This window comes from Mustela nivalis (genome assembly GCF_964662115.1).
Source record: "Mustela nivalis genome assembly, chromosome: 11".
In the NCBI taxonomy this organism is placed as follows: Eukaryota; Metazoa; Chordata; class Mammalia; order Carnivora; family Mustelidae; genus Mustela; species Mustela nivalis.
Window position 1 is genome coordinate 80,866,865 of NC_139030.1, and position 12,344 is coordinate 80,879,208.

Consider the following 12,344-nt stretch of genomic DNA (forward strand, 5'->3'; position numbering starts at 1 on the left):
CAGAAGGCCCTACCTGCTAATGCCATCACCTTGAGGGTAGGATACCAACATGTGAATTTTACGGGACATAAACATTCAGACCACAGCAGCCAGGTATGTTTATCTGCAGTATTTGGTTTAATCTAATCTACCTTGAAAATCTCAAATGGTATCTAGCTTACAATAAGCCTTTAATAAATTTTTGTAAATTGGAGTGCCTGGGTGGCTGAGTCGGGTAAGCATCTGCCTTTGGCTCGGGTCATGACCCCAAGGTCCTAAGATGAAGCCCCGAGTTGGGCTCCTTGTTCAGCAGGCAGTCTGCTTCTTCCTCTGTACTTCCCCTGTGCACAAGCACGCACTCTCTCTCTCTCTCTCAAACAAATAAATAAAAATCTTAAAAACCAAAAATATAATTTTTTGTAAATTAATATGTATATTTAGAGTCCTGCTAAGATCCATGTATGTGCACGTAAAATCACTTTGTAAACCAAAAATTCCCCAGTTAGGTATCTTACTACTATTAGGCTACTGTTAAAAATATATATAGCTTCATCTAAAGATATAAAATTATTTTTTACACAGAATGTATCTGATGTCAATAGCAGTGTTAATTTGCTCTTCCAATTTTGTTATATTTATTAATAAGTGAAATATTATATAACTATTACGTGCAATAAGCTCCTTATAGATGAAAAGTCAGTAGTTTAAATTCTCAGTTAAAAATGTCAGAAAATCTGCAAATAATTAAAATTTTTGTGGGATTGTTTTCATAATCTCAACATTAGATGAAAGCAATCCATTTACCAATCTGAGGAAGAATTGGAATTTCATGGTTCTTATCAAGTTGCTCCTGCTTTTTGGCATTTCAGTAATTCTAGTTATTGATGACCTCAATCTGAACATCAAGTTCTTTCCACCCTCTTAACTAACACTTTACCACAAACAATACTTAGCTGAACATGAAAGCTGAGTTGAATTACTTTTATTTTCATTCAGTAGCTTCTCCCTGCTCCATATCTGTATTTCCATTATGCTCTCCATGAGTCATATGACCACAGTGCTCACCATGAATAAACAACCAAAGCTGAACCTCATTAGCCATATATGCAGAATTCTAATGTAGGAGGTAGGAATTAATTGAGACCTTTCCATTCTGTTGAAAATTTATAATCATTACTTCAAAACTTCTCATTCCATGAGCACATACGACTGGACACTATTGCTGGTATAAGTATCAGCACCAATAAGAGTAATAATCACTTATATCATTTGAAAACATACTGTGGGGCACCTGGGTAGCTAAGTCAGTTGGTTAAATGTCTGCCTTCAACTCAGGTCATGATCCTAGGATCCAGGGATAGAGCCCCACATCAGGCTTCCTGCTCAGAGGGGAACCTGTTTCTTCCCTTCCCTCTGCCACTCCCCCTGTTTGTGCTCATACACACTCTCTCTCTCTGTCAAATAAATAAATCAAATCTTTTTTTTTAAATGAAGATATACTGTGTTCTCTGCATTGCTCTAAACACTATTTACACCTCACAACAACCCTACAGAAGGATTATTACTGTCTCTATTTTACGGCAGAAGAAACACACATCACACCTTGATCAAAAATACAAACCCCAGCACTCAACACCACGTGGACACGTTTGTCCTCAACTTATTCTGCCTCAGGATGGTTTTAAGGACCTTGTTTCCAAAAGAAGCAAAGATGAACAGTAGGTGTCCAAGAGAAGGTATTGATTGCATGGTTGATGTGGTAGAAAAAGAGTTATTTCAAATCCATTTTTAATACATAGGAAAAAAAGCAAATCATGAATTTAGAGGTAACCTAGAAACCAAGAATTATACTTTTGCATATTAATTTTGAGTAAATATTTTCATACAGTTGGTGGCCCCATCTGAATGGCAAGTTTTTTTTATTTCTTCCGTGGCTTTTATGTACATTTTTAATTGAGATAGAATTCACATGCTGTAAAATTATACATGTTACAGTATGCATAAATCTTAAAAACACTATCTTTAGTGACACAAAATGCTACATATGTTACGATCCCATTTGTATGAGGTGTCCAGAATATAAAAATCCAGATACCAAAAAATAGATTAATAATTGTTAAGGACAGGGAGGGAAGCAGACATAGGGAGTGACTGCTGACAACTAAAGTGTTTCTTTCTGGAATGATGAATATAATCTAGAAAAAAGACAATGATGAGGACTGAAATGTAATTTAATGTTGATGACTTGTAAATGACAAAGGCTTGAACAAATCTGAAAGTGGACCAAAATGGTCACTGGCCATTTTGAGAACACTACCTTTAATTTCTTCATCCTTTTAGGGAACACCAGTAAACATTCAGTAGGTTCATGAACCTAGCGACAGATGGGAAAGTGAGCTGCAAGAAAACATGAATGTGCAGAGTTCTTCTTGATGGTTAGAGAATAACAGATCTTAAATGTTTGTATACTGTGATCGGTGATCTCAGTATTTAATTGCTCTATGCATTTATTTTTAAAAACCTGAAGAAATAAATAGAAGCCGAACAAGATACCCTATTTCTGTGTCACTTCATTACCATTCAATATCCCCAAACCATTGCCTTTCAGATTAATCATTACCTGAGTGACATAAAAAAAGGCAAGTCTGAAAACCCAGCATAATACTTTTCTGTCAAGAACACAAAAAAGAACAGAGGACCTCCAAATATTAACTACAAAAAAAATTTTTTGATGGACTATTTAATTTGAATGAAAGTCAGAAAAAAATGGCAATAGCAATATAAATACAGAAACTTCAATGGAATAAAACAAAAGGACACTTACTCGTGTCCTTTAGTTCTGATACTTTTTTTTTCCTTGATACTTTTTTTAAAGCCCACCTTCTGAAACATTGCTATTCTCTAGAATCATAGAAATCATAGAGGAGGACCAGGTCCCTGAACAAGGTTAACATGTTTTCCTGCTTCATTCCCAAGAGCCTAGAGCTAGAGACAGCCTCAAAAATGCTTCAGTGGATGAATGGCTGTCTAAAAACAAACAAAAACAGATGGCCATTTGCTTAATTATAAGCACCTCCAGAAACCAAGAATTTGAATTGAACATAAGCAAGAATAAACTCTTAAATACTTGATGGAAAATATTTTTTAACAAAATCATGAATGCCATCAAAGACTATATATTTTTATTGTTAACTTCAACCTATATGTTTCTGTACTCATTAAACCAAATCTATCATAAAACCCACTGAACCAGATCTAATACAGTTCTCATGTAAAAACTAGACCAGAGTGAAGTAAAATCCAATCACATTTTCAGTGAGTTGTAATTCTGGCAAGATCAAAAGAGAACTACTCACCCCTGCCCATCATTGTACCTAAAAGTCCCATAGTCAAATGGCTCCTCTGCCCTGTGAACCCTTTTCCATGAGCTGTCATGAGAATTACTACTATCATAAGAGGTCCACCTCAGGCCACTATAATGGCAGTGTAGTTGGGAAAAGAAGGGGCATAGGATCCCTATTTCAAGACGTCCCAACCCAGCCAGACTGCATAAAACCACATACCAATGACCTCACAGAGATTCCATCTGGAGTTAAATAGTCAAAAACTCGTGTCCAATCCAAAGTATTTTCCGTGCTTATAGAAGAATCAGCCACAGGGTCCATTTTTAGGACATGAGCCATTTTCTTAAGCAGGTATTCTTACTTCTCTCTTTATTGGCAAAGTACCTTCTATTTATTTTTTTAAATATATTCAGAGAAAATTACTATTCATTCCTTTCTTTACCAAACATGCCCTAATAGTATAAGGAACAAAGAATGCTCTTTGTTCTAATACAATGGCAGTAGTCAAAATAGCACAGTCTATTTTGAACAGTCTCTAACGTAAACTAGTAAGAGAACAAAAATAGTTCATTTAGTCTCCTCACTGAAATGAAATTTTTTCTTCAAATCACACACAAATCACAAAATTCAGTGAGACAGTTCATCCTCAGATATACCCAAGGATATCTTGCCACTTAAAAATAATCAGACACAGTAAATAGTATTTCTTGAAAATAAAATTGTCACTCCAAAAGCAAGACCCTTCCAAACATGTCATAACAAGATCATTGTTGGCAAGCTTGGGATTGAAAATTATTTTACTAAAATATCCTGGGTAGGAGAAATTCCTTATATGACATTACATGTTAATGGATCACAAAAATATTTTCTCATAAATCATCCTGTCTCTTCACATTCATTACCAGTTACTTAATATCTGCTCTAATCTATTTTCCATCAAAGCCCAAAAGACCTTTTTAAAACTTAAAAGACTCCAAATGAAAGCCCGAGTCATCCATCTTGCAGTTTTTTTGTAGGGTTCTCACGTTCTCACCCTTTGTGCTGTGAGAGATCTTCCCTGACCATCCTCAAAGAAAAGTCTCCTTAAATAAGCATGGCTTCTTCCTAATACTGATTAACACAACCACTAACCATAATGCTAAGTACAATTTATGTTTTTTTATTGTCTGTATTTATTTAGTTGTCTCTCTTATTCAAGCATGAAACCTATCTGTCTCCATGCCCAGCATAGTACATTCGATAGGTAGATGCTTAAAAAGTTATTTCCCAAAATGAAAATGAACAGATGAGGGAATAAATGAATTGCTTCAAACTCTCAAAAAGAATGACACACAGAGCATCTTAGCTTGTGATAAAGATACCTTTCCAAGCTCGGTGGACTGAGGTCTGGAGCCAATGACCAAGAAAGAATTCTTGAGACACCTTTGGTGCAAAACGGTGGTTTATTCAAGTATGGGGACAGGACCTATGGGCAGAAAGAGGGGCTGCCCTGGGGCTGTGAGGGGTGACAGGTTATGTACCATGGGGGGCGGGGGGGGGGGGTAAGGAAAAGGGAGGTTTCAAAAGAACTTTCATATGCTAAAGAGGACCTACAAGATATAGGGGGCCTTGAGGCTTTGCCATTGTCAAGGTTTTTCCCTCTAGCAAGGTATTCCCAAAGAATGTCACATATGTCCCACCCAGGAGTGGGGATAGGGGAAGGTTGCAGGGTATCAGTCTTTTGCTTTGTGCTCAGCCAGCCTTCAGTTTCCTCATCACAGGGATAAATAACCTGCCCCCTACACACACACTACTGTCACCAGTCAGAAAACCAGAACAGTCTCAGCAGCAAGGGGTAATGTGTACTGACACTCACTACTTGCCTCCACTGAATCCTTCCATCTGGCTGACTTATGAGAAAAGAGAGAGAAAAGGAATAGGAAGTCTTAGAGAACAAGTTTTGTCAGAGGTCCGGTGTGTAAGGAGCATAATTATTTCTTCCCATATTCTACTGGCCAGGACTCAATCACGTGGTTCCACCTAACTAAAGGGGAAGCTGGGAAATGTAGTTTATATGTGAGCCAAGAAGGAAAAATAAATACATTTGTAGATATTTTCCTCTGAAGATTGTTGTAGTCAAACCCCACAAATCTTCATTTCTAACGGTCCTAATTTCATTTTAATTTTTTTTAAGACATAACTGTTTTTTCATTTCTATATGGTGAATTCTTTGGGGTAAGGGATAGAGATCGCTCCTTTTGTCCATATTTACTATCTTCAGAGACCACGACTCATAATCTCCACTATTTTATTTTTAATTTTCAGAGGTTCTGATGAGGGAGCAGGAGGCTGGCTGAGGACAAAGCAAGAGCTGGCGCCTTGCAACCCCCCCCCCTTTTTTTTCTTCATCCGCTCCCCTCCATAGGTGTAGCATTCCTCAGGCACCCCTGACTGCCATAAAGTGATAAATAGTTAACTTGCTGAGATCACAATCCTGCAAGACAGGAGTCTCCCTTGGTTTGCAAATTTCTTTGAGATTACAACAAAGAAGTTACCTTATCAATAGCCCAATCTCCAAGGACACAGAACTCAGTTTCTCAAGTCAAATGTCACCCTCCCCTCCATAAAACCTAAGGAGGCGGAGGTGGAAGGAAAAGTAAATAAAGTTAAATTTCTTCTAAACCTAAATCTCATTAACAAGGATGCTTGATAGCAGGAATGTAACATTCCACCAGACTCCTAATTGTCTTTACTTGATAGCAACTAAGCCTTCAATATCCTGATAGTATTCTTTGCCCACATAGCCCTCCTGAATACCCCTTTGTCCTCACCTACCCAACTCCTGTGTATATAACCAACCACTCCTAACAACCCGGGGCGGCAGCCACATCTCTGCCTGCCCACGGGCCCTGTCCCCGTGCTCTAATAAATCACCTTTTGCACCAACGACGCCTTAAGAATTCTTTCTTTCGTCGTCGGCTCCGAACCTCCTCACCCCACCGAACCTGACTTAGGTTCTGGGACTTCATCAGTTCCTTATTTTTCTAAATGTTCTCTTTTTATATATATATTTTGATTTTTTTCATGAATGCTATTCTTCACATATTTTCCAGGAATGTTAATTACAGTTAATTAAATTTTCTTTTCCCTCTACTTGTCTCTATTTCCTACAAGGACCTTTATTCCATTGGTTTGTTTGACCTCCGTCTTTCTTGATAGATAATTCTCCTGATTGTTATTTTTTTACTTCCCATTCATATGCAAAGTGAGGTACTACTACAAGCTGACATAAACTCAGTGTATATGAGATTGGGGGATGGAGTGAGAAAAGAGAAATTACCTCTCCATGGGTAAAACCATCAACTGACAATGTCTATAGATCTTGGGCTGATCAATGTCCCAGAAACCAGAGAAAATTAACTAATAGTTACAAGCATCTTTTTAAAAGGTTCTTGTGTTGGGTCCATGGTCAAAGGGGCGAGACTGATACAAAGCGAAGGTCAAGCAAAGCTTTATTTTGCACCAAGCATCAAGAATCAAACCGACCGGCCAGGGCCATCTCTTGCAAAGAGGTGACCTCTCTCTGCCTTACAGACTAGCTTTTAAGGGCAAAGGCCATGTGGTTGGGCCTGGCCATGCACAGGTGGCCAATGAGATTGTAACACACAGAGAAAGCTGCACAATCATGCTAGGTCACACAAAAGTGACCAATTGAATCAATTGAATTACAATTTACCCTATAATAGGTATTTGAACTAGCCTATCACCTTGGTCAGAATTGGCACCCAAAAGGCTCCCAAAGGGTGGGGCCCATACTCCTTGGTAGCTAGGGAGACAGTATGCGCCCCCACTGTTGGATACCTCCACCTGGCCTGATCCACCTTTGTATTTGGGCTTTGTTACCTGGGACTGGTTTCTGGGACTTGCTTTTAAGTAAGTCCCCTGGGGGTGGTGGGGACAGGGACAGTTTAAGTTTTACTGTATAAACAACAAAGTCATTCAAAGTCATTGTTTAACGGGATAGAATCCCTCTGGCTAAATTGGCCCTTACACTGGAATTTTCACCATTGGATGATGGTGAAAATGGTAATGCTCACTTAATCCTCCTCTTTCAGTATGGTATTCACACTTTGAACTTGGTGTGCCCAGTTCAGAGTCCCTTCGGTTCATTCTCACCTAAGAATAAATCTCCAATGTTAAATTAACACATGGGAAATCAACTGGATATGTAGCACAAGGAGGGCATCTAGGAACCCAATTGTTTTAACCATTCTCCTTCCTTTGGCCTTTCAGATATCTGCACATTTATAGGTACCTAACACCAAATTCTCAGGGTTTTCATGATGATTCATCCTTTCAGAGATTTTACCCAGCCTCCCATGCCCTCTCTCTCTGGTTGGCCAGGTCAATTACCACTTTTATCTCTGATTTCTAGTTTCAGAAAATTGTTATTGTCTCTTTGTCCTTGTAGGGTCATGCCTTCCTTTCCTTTCTCTTTAATGAACCTGTGAGAGGAGGTAGAGAAAAACATACACATTCTGTCTGCTATGCTGAATTTGAAGACCCAGCATATCATGTTCTTTTTCTCTATTGTTAGATTGTCTGTGTCTTTTAAATCTTTCCATTGTAGCCAACACTGAGCTAGATTGTACAATCCCACACATAATCCCCAACCCAAGCATCTGTGTGAAATTTATCCATCCATAATTAGGGCAATATTGATATGTTTAGAAGTATTCTTTTAGTTGTTTTTTTTTCTATTAACTAGCAAGTGTGGTTTTTTGGTGGTACTGTAAATTTTTTTCTCTAGTAGTTTAGAACCCTATACATACTCTTTCTCTTTTTTCAGTACTGCCTTTACATTTTTTTAATAATTCTTTTTTTTTTAAGATTTTTATTTATTTGTTTGACAGACAGAGATCACAAGTAGGCAAAGAGGCAGGCAGAGAGAGAGAGAGAGAAGAGGAAGCATGCTCCCTGCTGAGCAGAGAGCCTGATGCGGGGCTTGATCCCAGGACTCGTGACCTGAGCTGAAGGCAGAGGCTTTAACCCACAGAGCCACCCAGGTGCCCCCTGCCTTTACATTCTTGACAGAACTATTAAAATCTATATTCTTCTATAGTTACATGAAATAAATCAATATTTACATATTTTCCTAAAGAGGAAAAGAAACTTAACACTCAATCATTTTACCAATTCCACAATACATCAGGTCATAAATTATGGGACTTTAGTTCCAGATAGGTTACTATGAATTGCTTTCCATATTATGCATCAAAGATTAATTCTGTGTTTTACTGATTTTGTTTACCTGTCAATTTCTTATATATCAGATCTTACTCTTTCTTTGATTCATTTTTCAGTTTGCTGTAATATATCCTTGAGTAAATCTTTCAGAGAATGTATGTGGCTGGTAAACTTTCTGGGTTCTAGCAGGTCTTAAATTTTCTTCCTCTTGCTCTTACACTTAAATGTTGTTGGGCTGGGTATGGAATTCTAGGATCAAAAATATTCGGCTCAGGTCATGATCTCAGGGTCCTGGGATCGAGTCCCACATCAGGCTCTCTGCTCCACAGGGAGCCTGCTTCCTCCTCTCTCTCTCTGCTTGCCTCTCTGCCTACTTGTGATCTCTCTCTGTCAAATAAAAAAATAAAATCTTTAAAAAAAAAAAAAAAAAAAAAAAAAAAAATATTCTAATTCAAGACTTTGATATTTATGTCTCCTTTTATTCTAGTGTCCAAGTGCTGCCAATGACAAATGTTTTGGGAGCAGGAATTGTTTTTGTCCATTTGTTTTCTGCTCTGGACACTTAAAGAGTTTTCTTTTCATCTTAGAGATTTTGATAGTAGACACATTAAGATCTATCCAGATATGAGTCTTTTTAAAAAATTCCTCCTGTTCAGCACTCAAGAAGATGTGCCATTCTTCAGCATGTCAGATATATTTTCTTCAGATATATTTTCTCCTCTTTTTCTAATCTCTATTGTTGTTCTATTAGTTATCTGTCACAACATAACAAACCATGTCGAAACTTCAAGACTTAAAGCACTTCATTATTTCTCATAATTCTGTGGATAATTAATTGAGTGGTTCTTTTGTTGGCCTTACCTGAGGTCACTCATGCTGTTGCTTTCAGCTGGCAAGTCAGCCCGGGCTGGGCTCAACTGGAACACTCTCTCCATCTGGGCTTCTTCATACCATGGGAGACTCAATGCAGCATTCTAAGAAGACACACATGGAAACTTCAGGGGATCCTAGAGTCTAAATGAAGTCACACAGCACCTCCATCATTTTCTATTGGTCAAAGCAAGTGTCAAGAACTACCTAGATTCAAGACTAGGGAAGCAGACTCCCTATATCAATGAGAGGAGCTGGAAAGAATTTGTGGGCATATTTAATCTCCCAGAGTTGCTTTGACTTCTTTGGGACCTCTTACTGGACAGATGTGAGACTCCTGGATCAATTCCCAATGTCTCCAAACTGTTCTCTCATTGGCCTAGAAAATGGGACTTTGATTCACCTAATCAAAGTACACCCAAGAATCTACTGCAGTAGTGTACATTCATTATTCACTCCTCATGAACAGAGGGACTTGTAGCCAGTTTTTGAAAAGGTAAGGAACCCTAGCAGGTCTGTGAGTAGTTCTATGTTTTTGTGGATCTTAGAAAACTTCTTTTGGGGGGACGTCAACATTCTCTGTAGTGTAGCCACCTCAATAAATTTTCACATGCTTATTTTTTCAAAGTATATCTTTCTATTGTGTCATCTCTCATCTTCCTGTTAACCACATCATTACGTTGTTGTAACGACCACAAACCTTTCAATACATACAAAATAGTTTTTTATTTGACTTGAAATTCCTTTCTGCCTGTTCTTTCATTTCACGGATGGGAACTAGTAGCAAAATAAAATAATTTAGCTATATTTTCAACTTAAATGGTAGAGGTAAATGGACAAATTACTTTTTTTAAGATTTTATTTATTTATTATTTTACAGAGATCACAAGTAGTCAGAGTGGCAGGCAGAGAAAGAGGGGGAAGCAGGCTCTCTGCTGAGCAGAGAGCCTGATGTGGGACTTGATCCCAAGTCCCTGAGATCATGACCTGAGCCAAAGGTAGAGGCTTAACCACTGAGCCACCCAGGTGCCCCTAAATGGACAAATTATTACTGGTAAGATTAGATCTAACCTCCAAAATATTTGGGTACTCCCAAATGATCAAGATTTTATCAGCCTCTAATTAATTGTATAACCTTGAACTTGTTTGCATGTCCTAGATTAGTGACTAGCATATAGGGAGGAATTAAGAAAATGCCTTTTGATAAAATGGCAGAGTAAAATTTGTGTTCGTATGCCATCCTTTTAATCATGGTTACCATCATTGAGGACTTACTATGAGAAAGATACCCTCTAAGATTCAAAACATATGCATTCCATTAATTGCCTCCAGAAACCTATGTATTTAACAAGTATTTATTGGCTACTACTATGTGTCCGGCACTCTTCTAGGTTATAAAGATACAGTAAAAATCAAAGCAGACCAAGAGCCTCCTTTCATAATGCCTATATTCTGGTGAGAGAGGTACACATGCATAAAGAAATAAACAAATGAATATGATGTCAAGTAGAGATGGTCTCAGGAGGGAAAAAAAAACAAACAAACAAGGTGGGAGGTAGAGTGTGATAGTGGCCACTGTCTTAGGTAATAAAAGCCTTTTTGAGGAGTTGATCATTAAACAGAACACTGAATAAATGACTCTGAGATACCATGACCTGAAACTCCAGGTCTCTATGATACAGAAGTGACTCAGATATTTGTGAATGCATCCAAGATCCTTGTATGAATCAGCTCAAGCTGCCATAACAAAATACCAGAGGCTAAGTAGCCTACACAACAGAAATTAATTTTCTCACAGTTCTGGAAGCTGGAAGTCCGTGATTTCAAGGTGCCAGAAAATTTGATTTCTAGTGAGAGCTCTCTTCCTGGCTTTTAGACAGCCACCTTTTTGGTATGTCCTCAAATGGTCTTCCTTTGTATGCATGAAGAGGGAGCAAGATGTCAGAGAGACAGAAAGAATGAGAGAGAGGGAGAGAAAGAAATCTCTCTAGTGTTTCATCTCATAAGGACATTCATCCTATCAGATCAAAGACCATCCTTAGGACCGCGATCAGCTACTTCCTTAGAGGCTCCATTTCCTACTATAACCACACTGAGGGGTTAGGTCTTCAACATAATGGATTATGAAGGGACACAAACATTCAGACCATATGAGTCCTACATCTAGAAAGTGACAGAGATGGAATTACAACTCAGGGCCATTTCTCTGCAAAGCTAACACAGTATCCATCACGGCACGAGATAGCGCTCCATAAGACAGGATTGCTCTTAGAACCAAGTAGGGCAGTGAATGGGAAAATCCTCTGTAACTATTCATGTACTACAAGAATTAAAACAGAATTAATACCTCCGGGAATGTTGCTGTTTCTTACAACATAAACATCTTATAAAGTGCTGTAGTTTCATCTTAGTGGGGCTTACTTGTGTGGTGAGTAATTGTAAAGAACTAAGAGCTAAAGAATCAACACAATATGGGTCCCTGGATGGCTCCAACATTAAGCATCTGCCTTCAGCTTGGGTCATGATCTCAGGGTCCTGGGATTGAGCCCCGCGTGGCGGGGGCGGGGAAGCCCTGCTCAGTGGGAAGCCTGCTTCACCCTCTCCCACTCTCCCTGCTTGTGTTCCTTCTCTTGCTGTGTCTCTCTCTTTCAAATAAAACAAAAAACAACAACAAAAAAAAACTTAATTATAAAGAAGAATCAACACAATAAACGGGTGAAGCACACAGAATAAGAAGTGTCCAAACACAGCAACTCTGATAATTGATTACTTTTTTTTTTTTTAAATTTCAGAATGCTGACCGTCTACCAAAAGTCATTACAAAGTTGGCTTCTTCCTTCCCTATTTATTTCTTGTCCTTCATTCCAAACCTAATTCTCTGTACTCCTGTCCAAGATGCTGGCTAATGAGAAGCATAATGAAAAT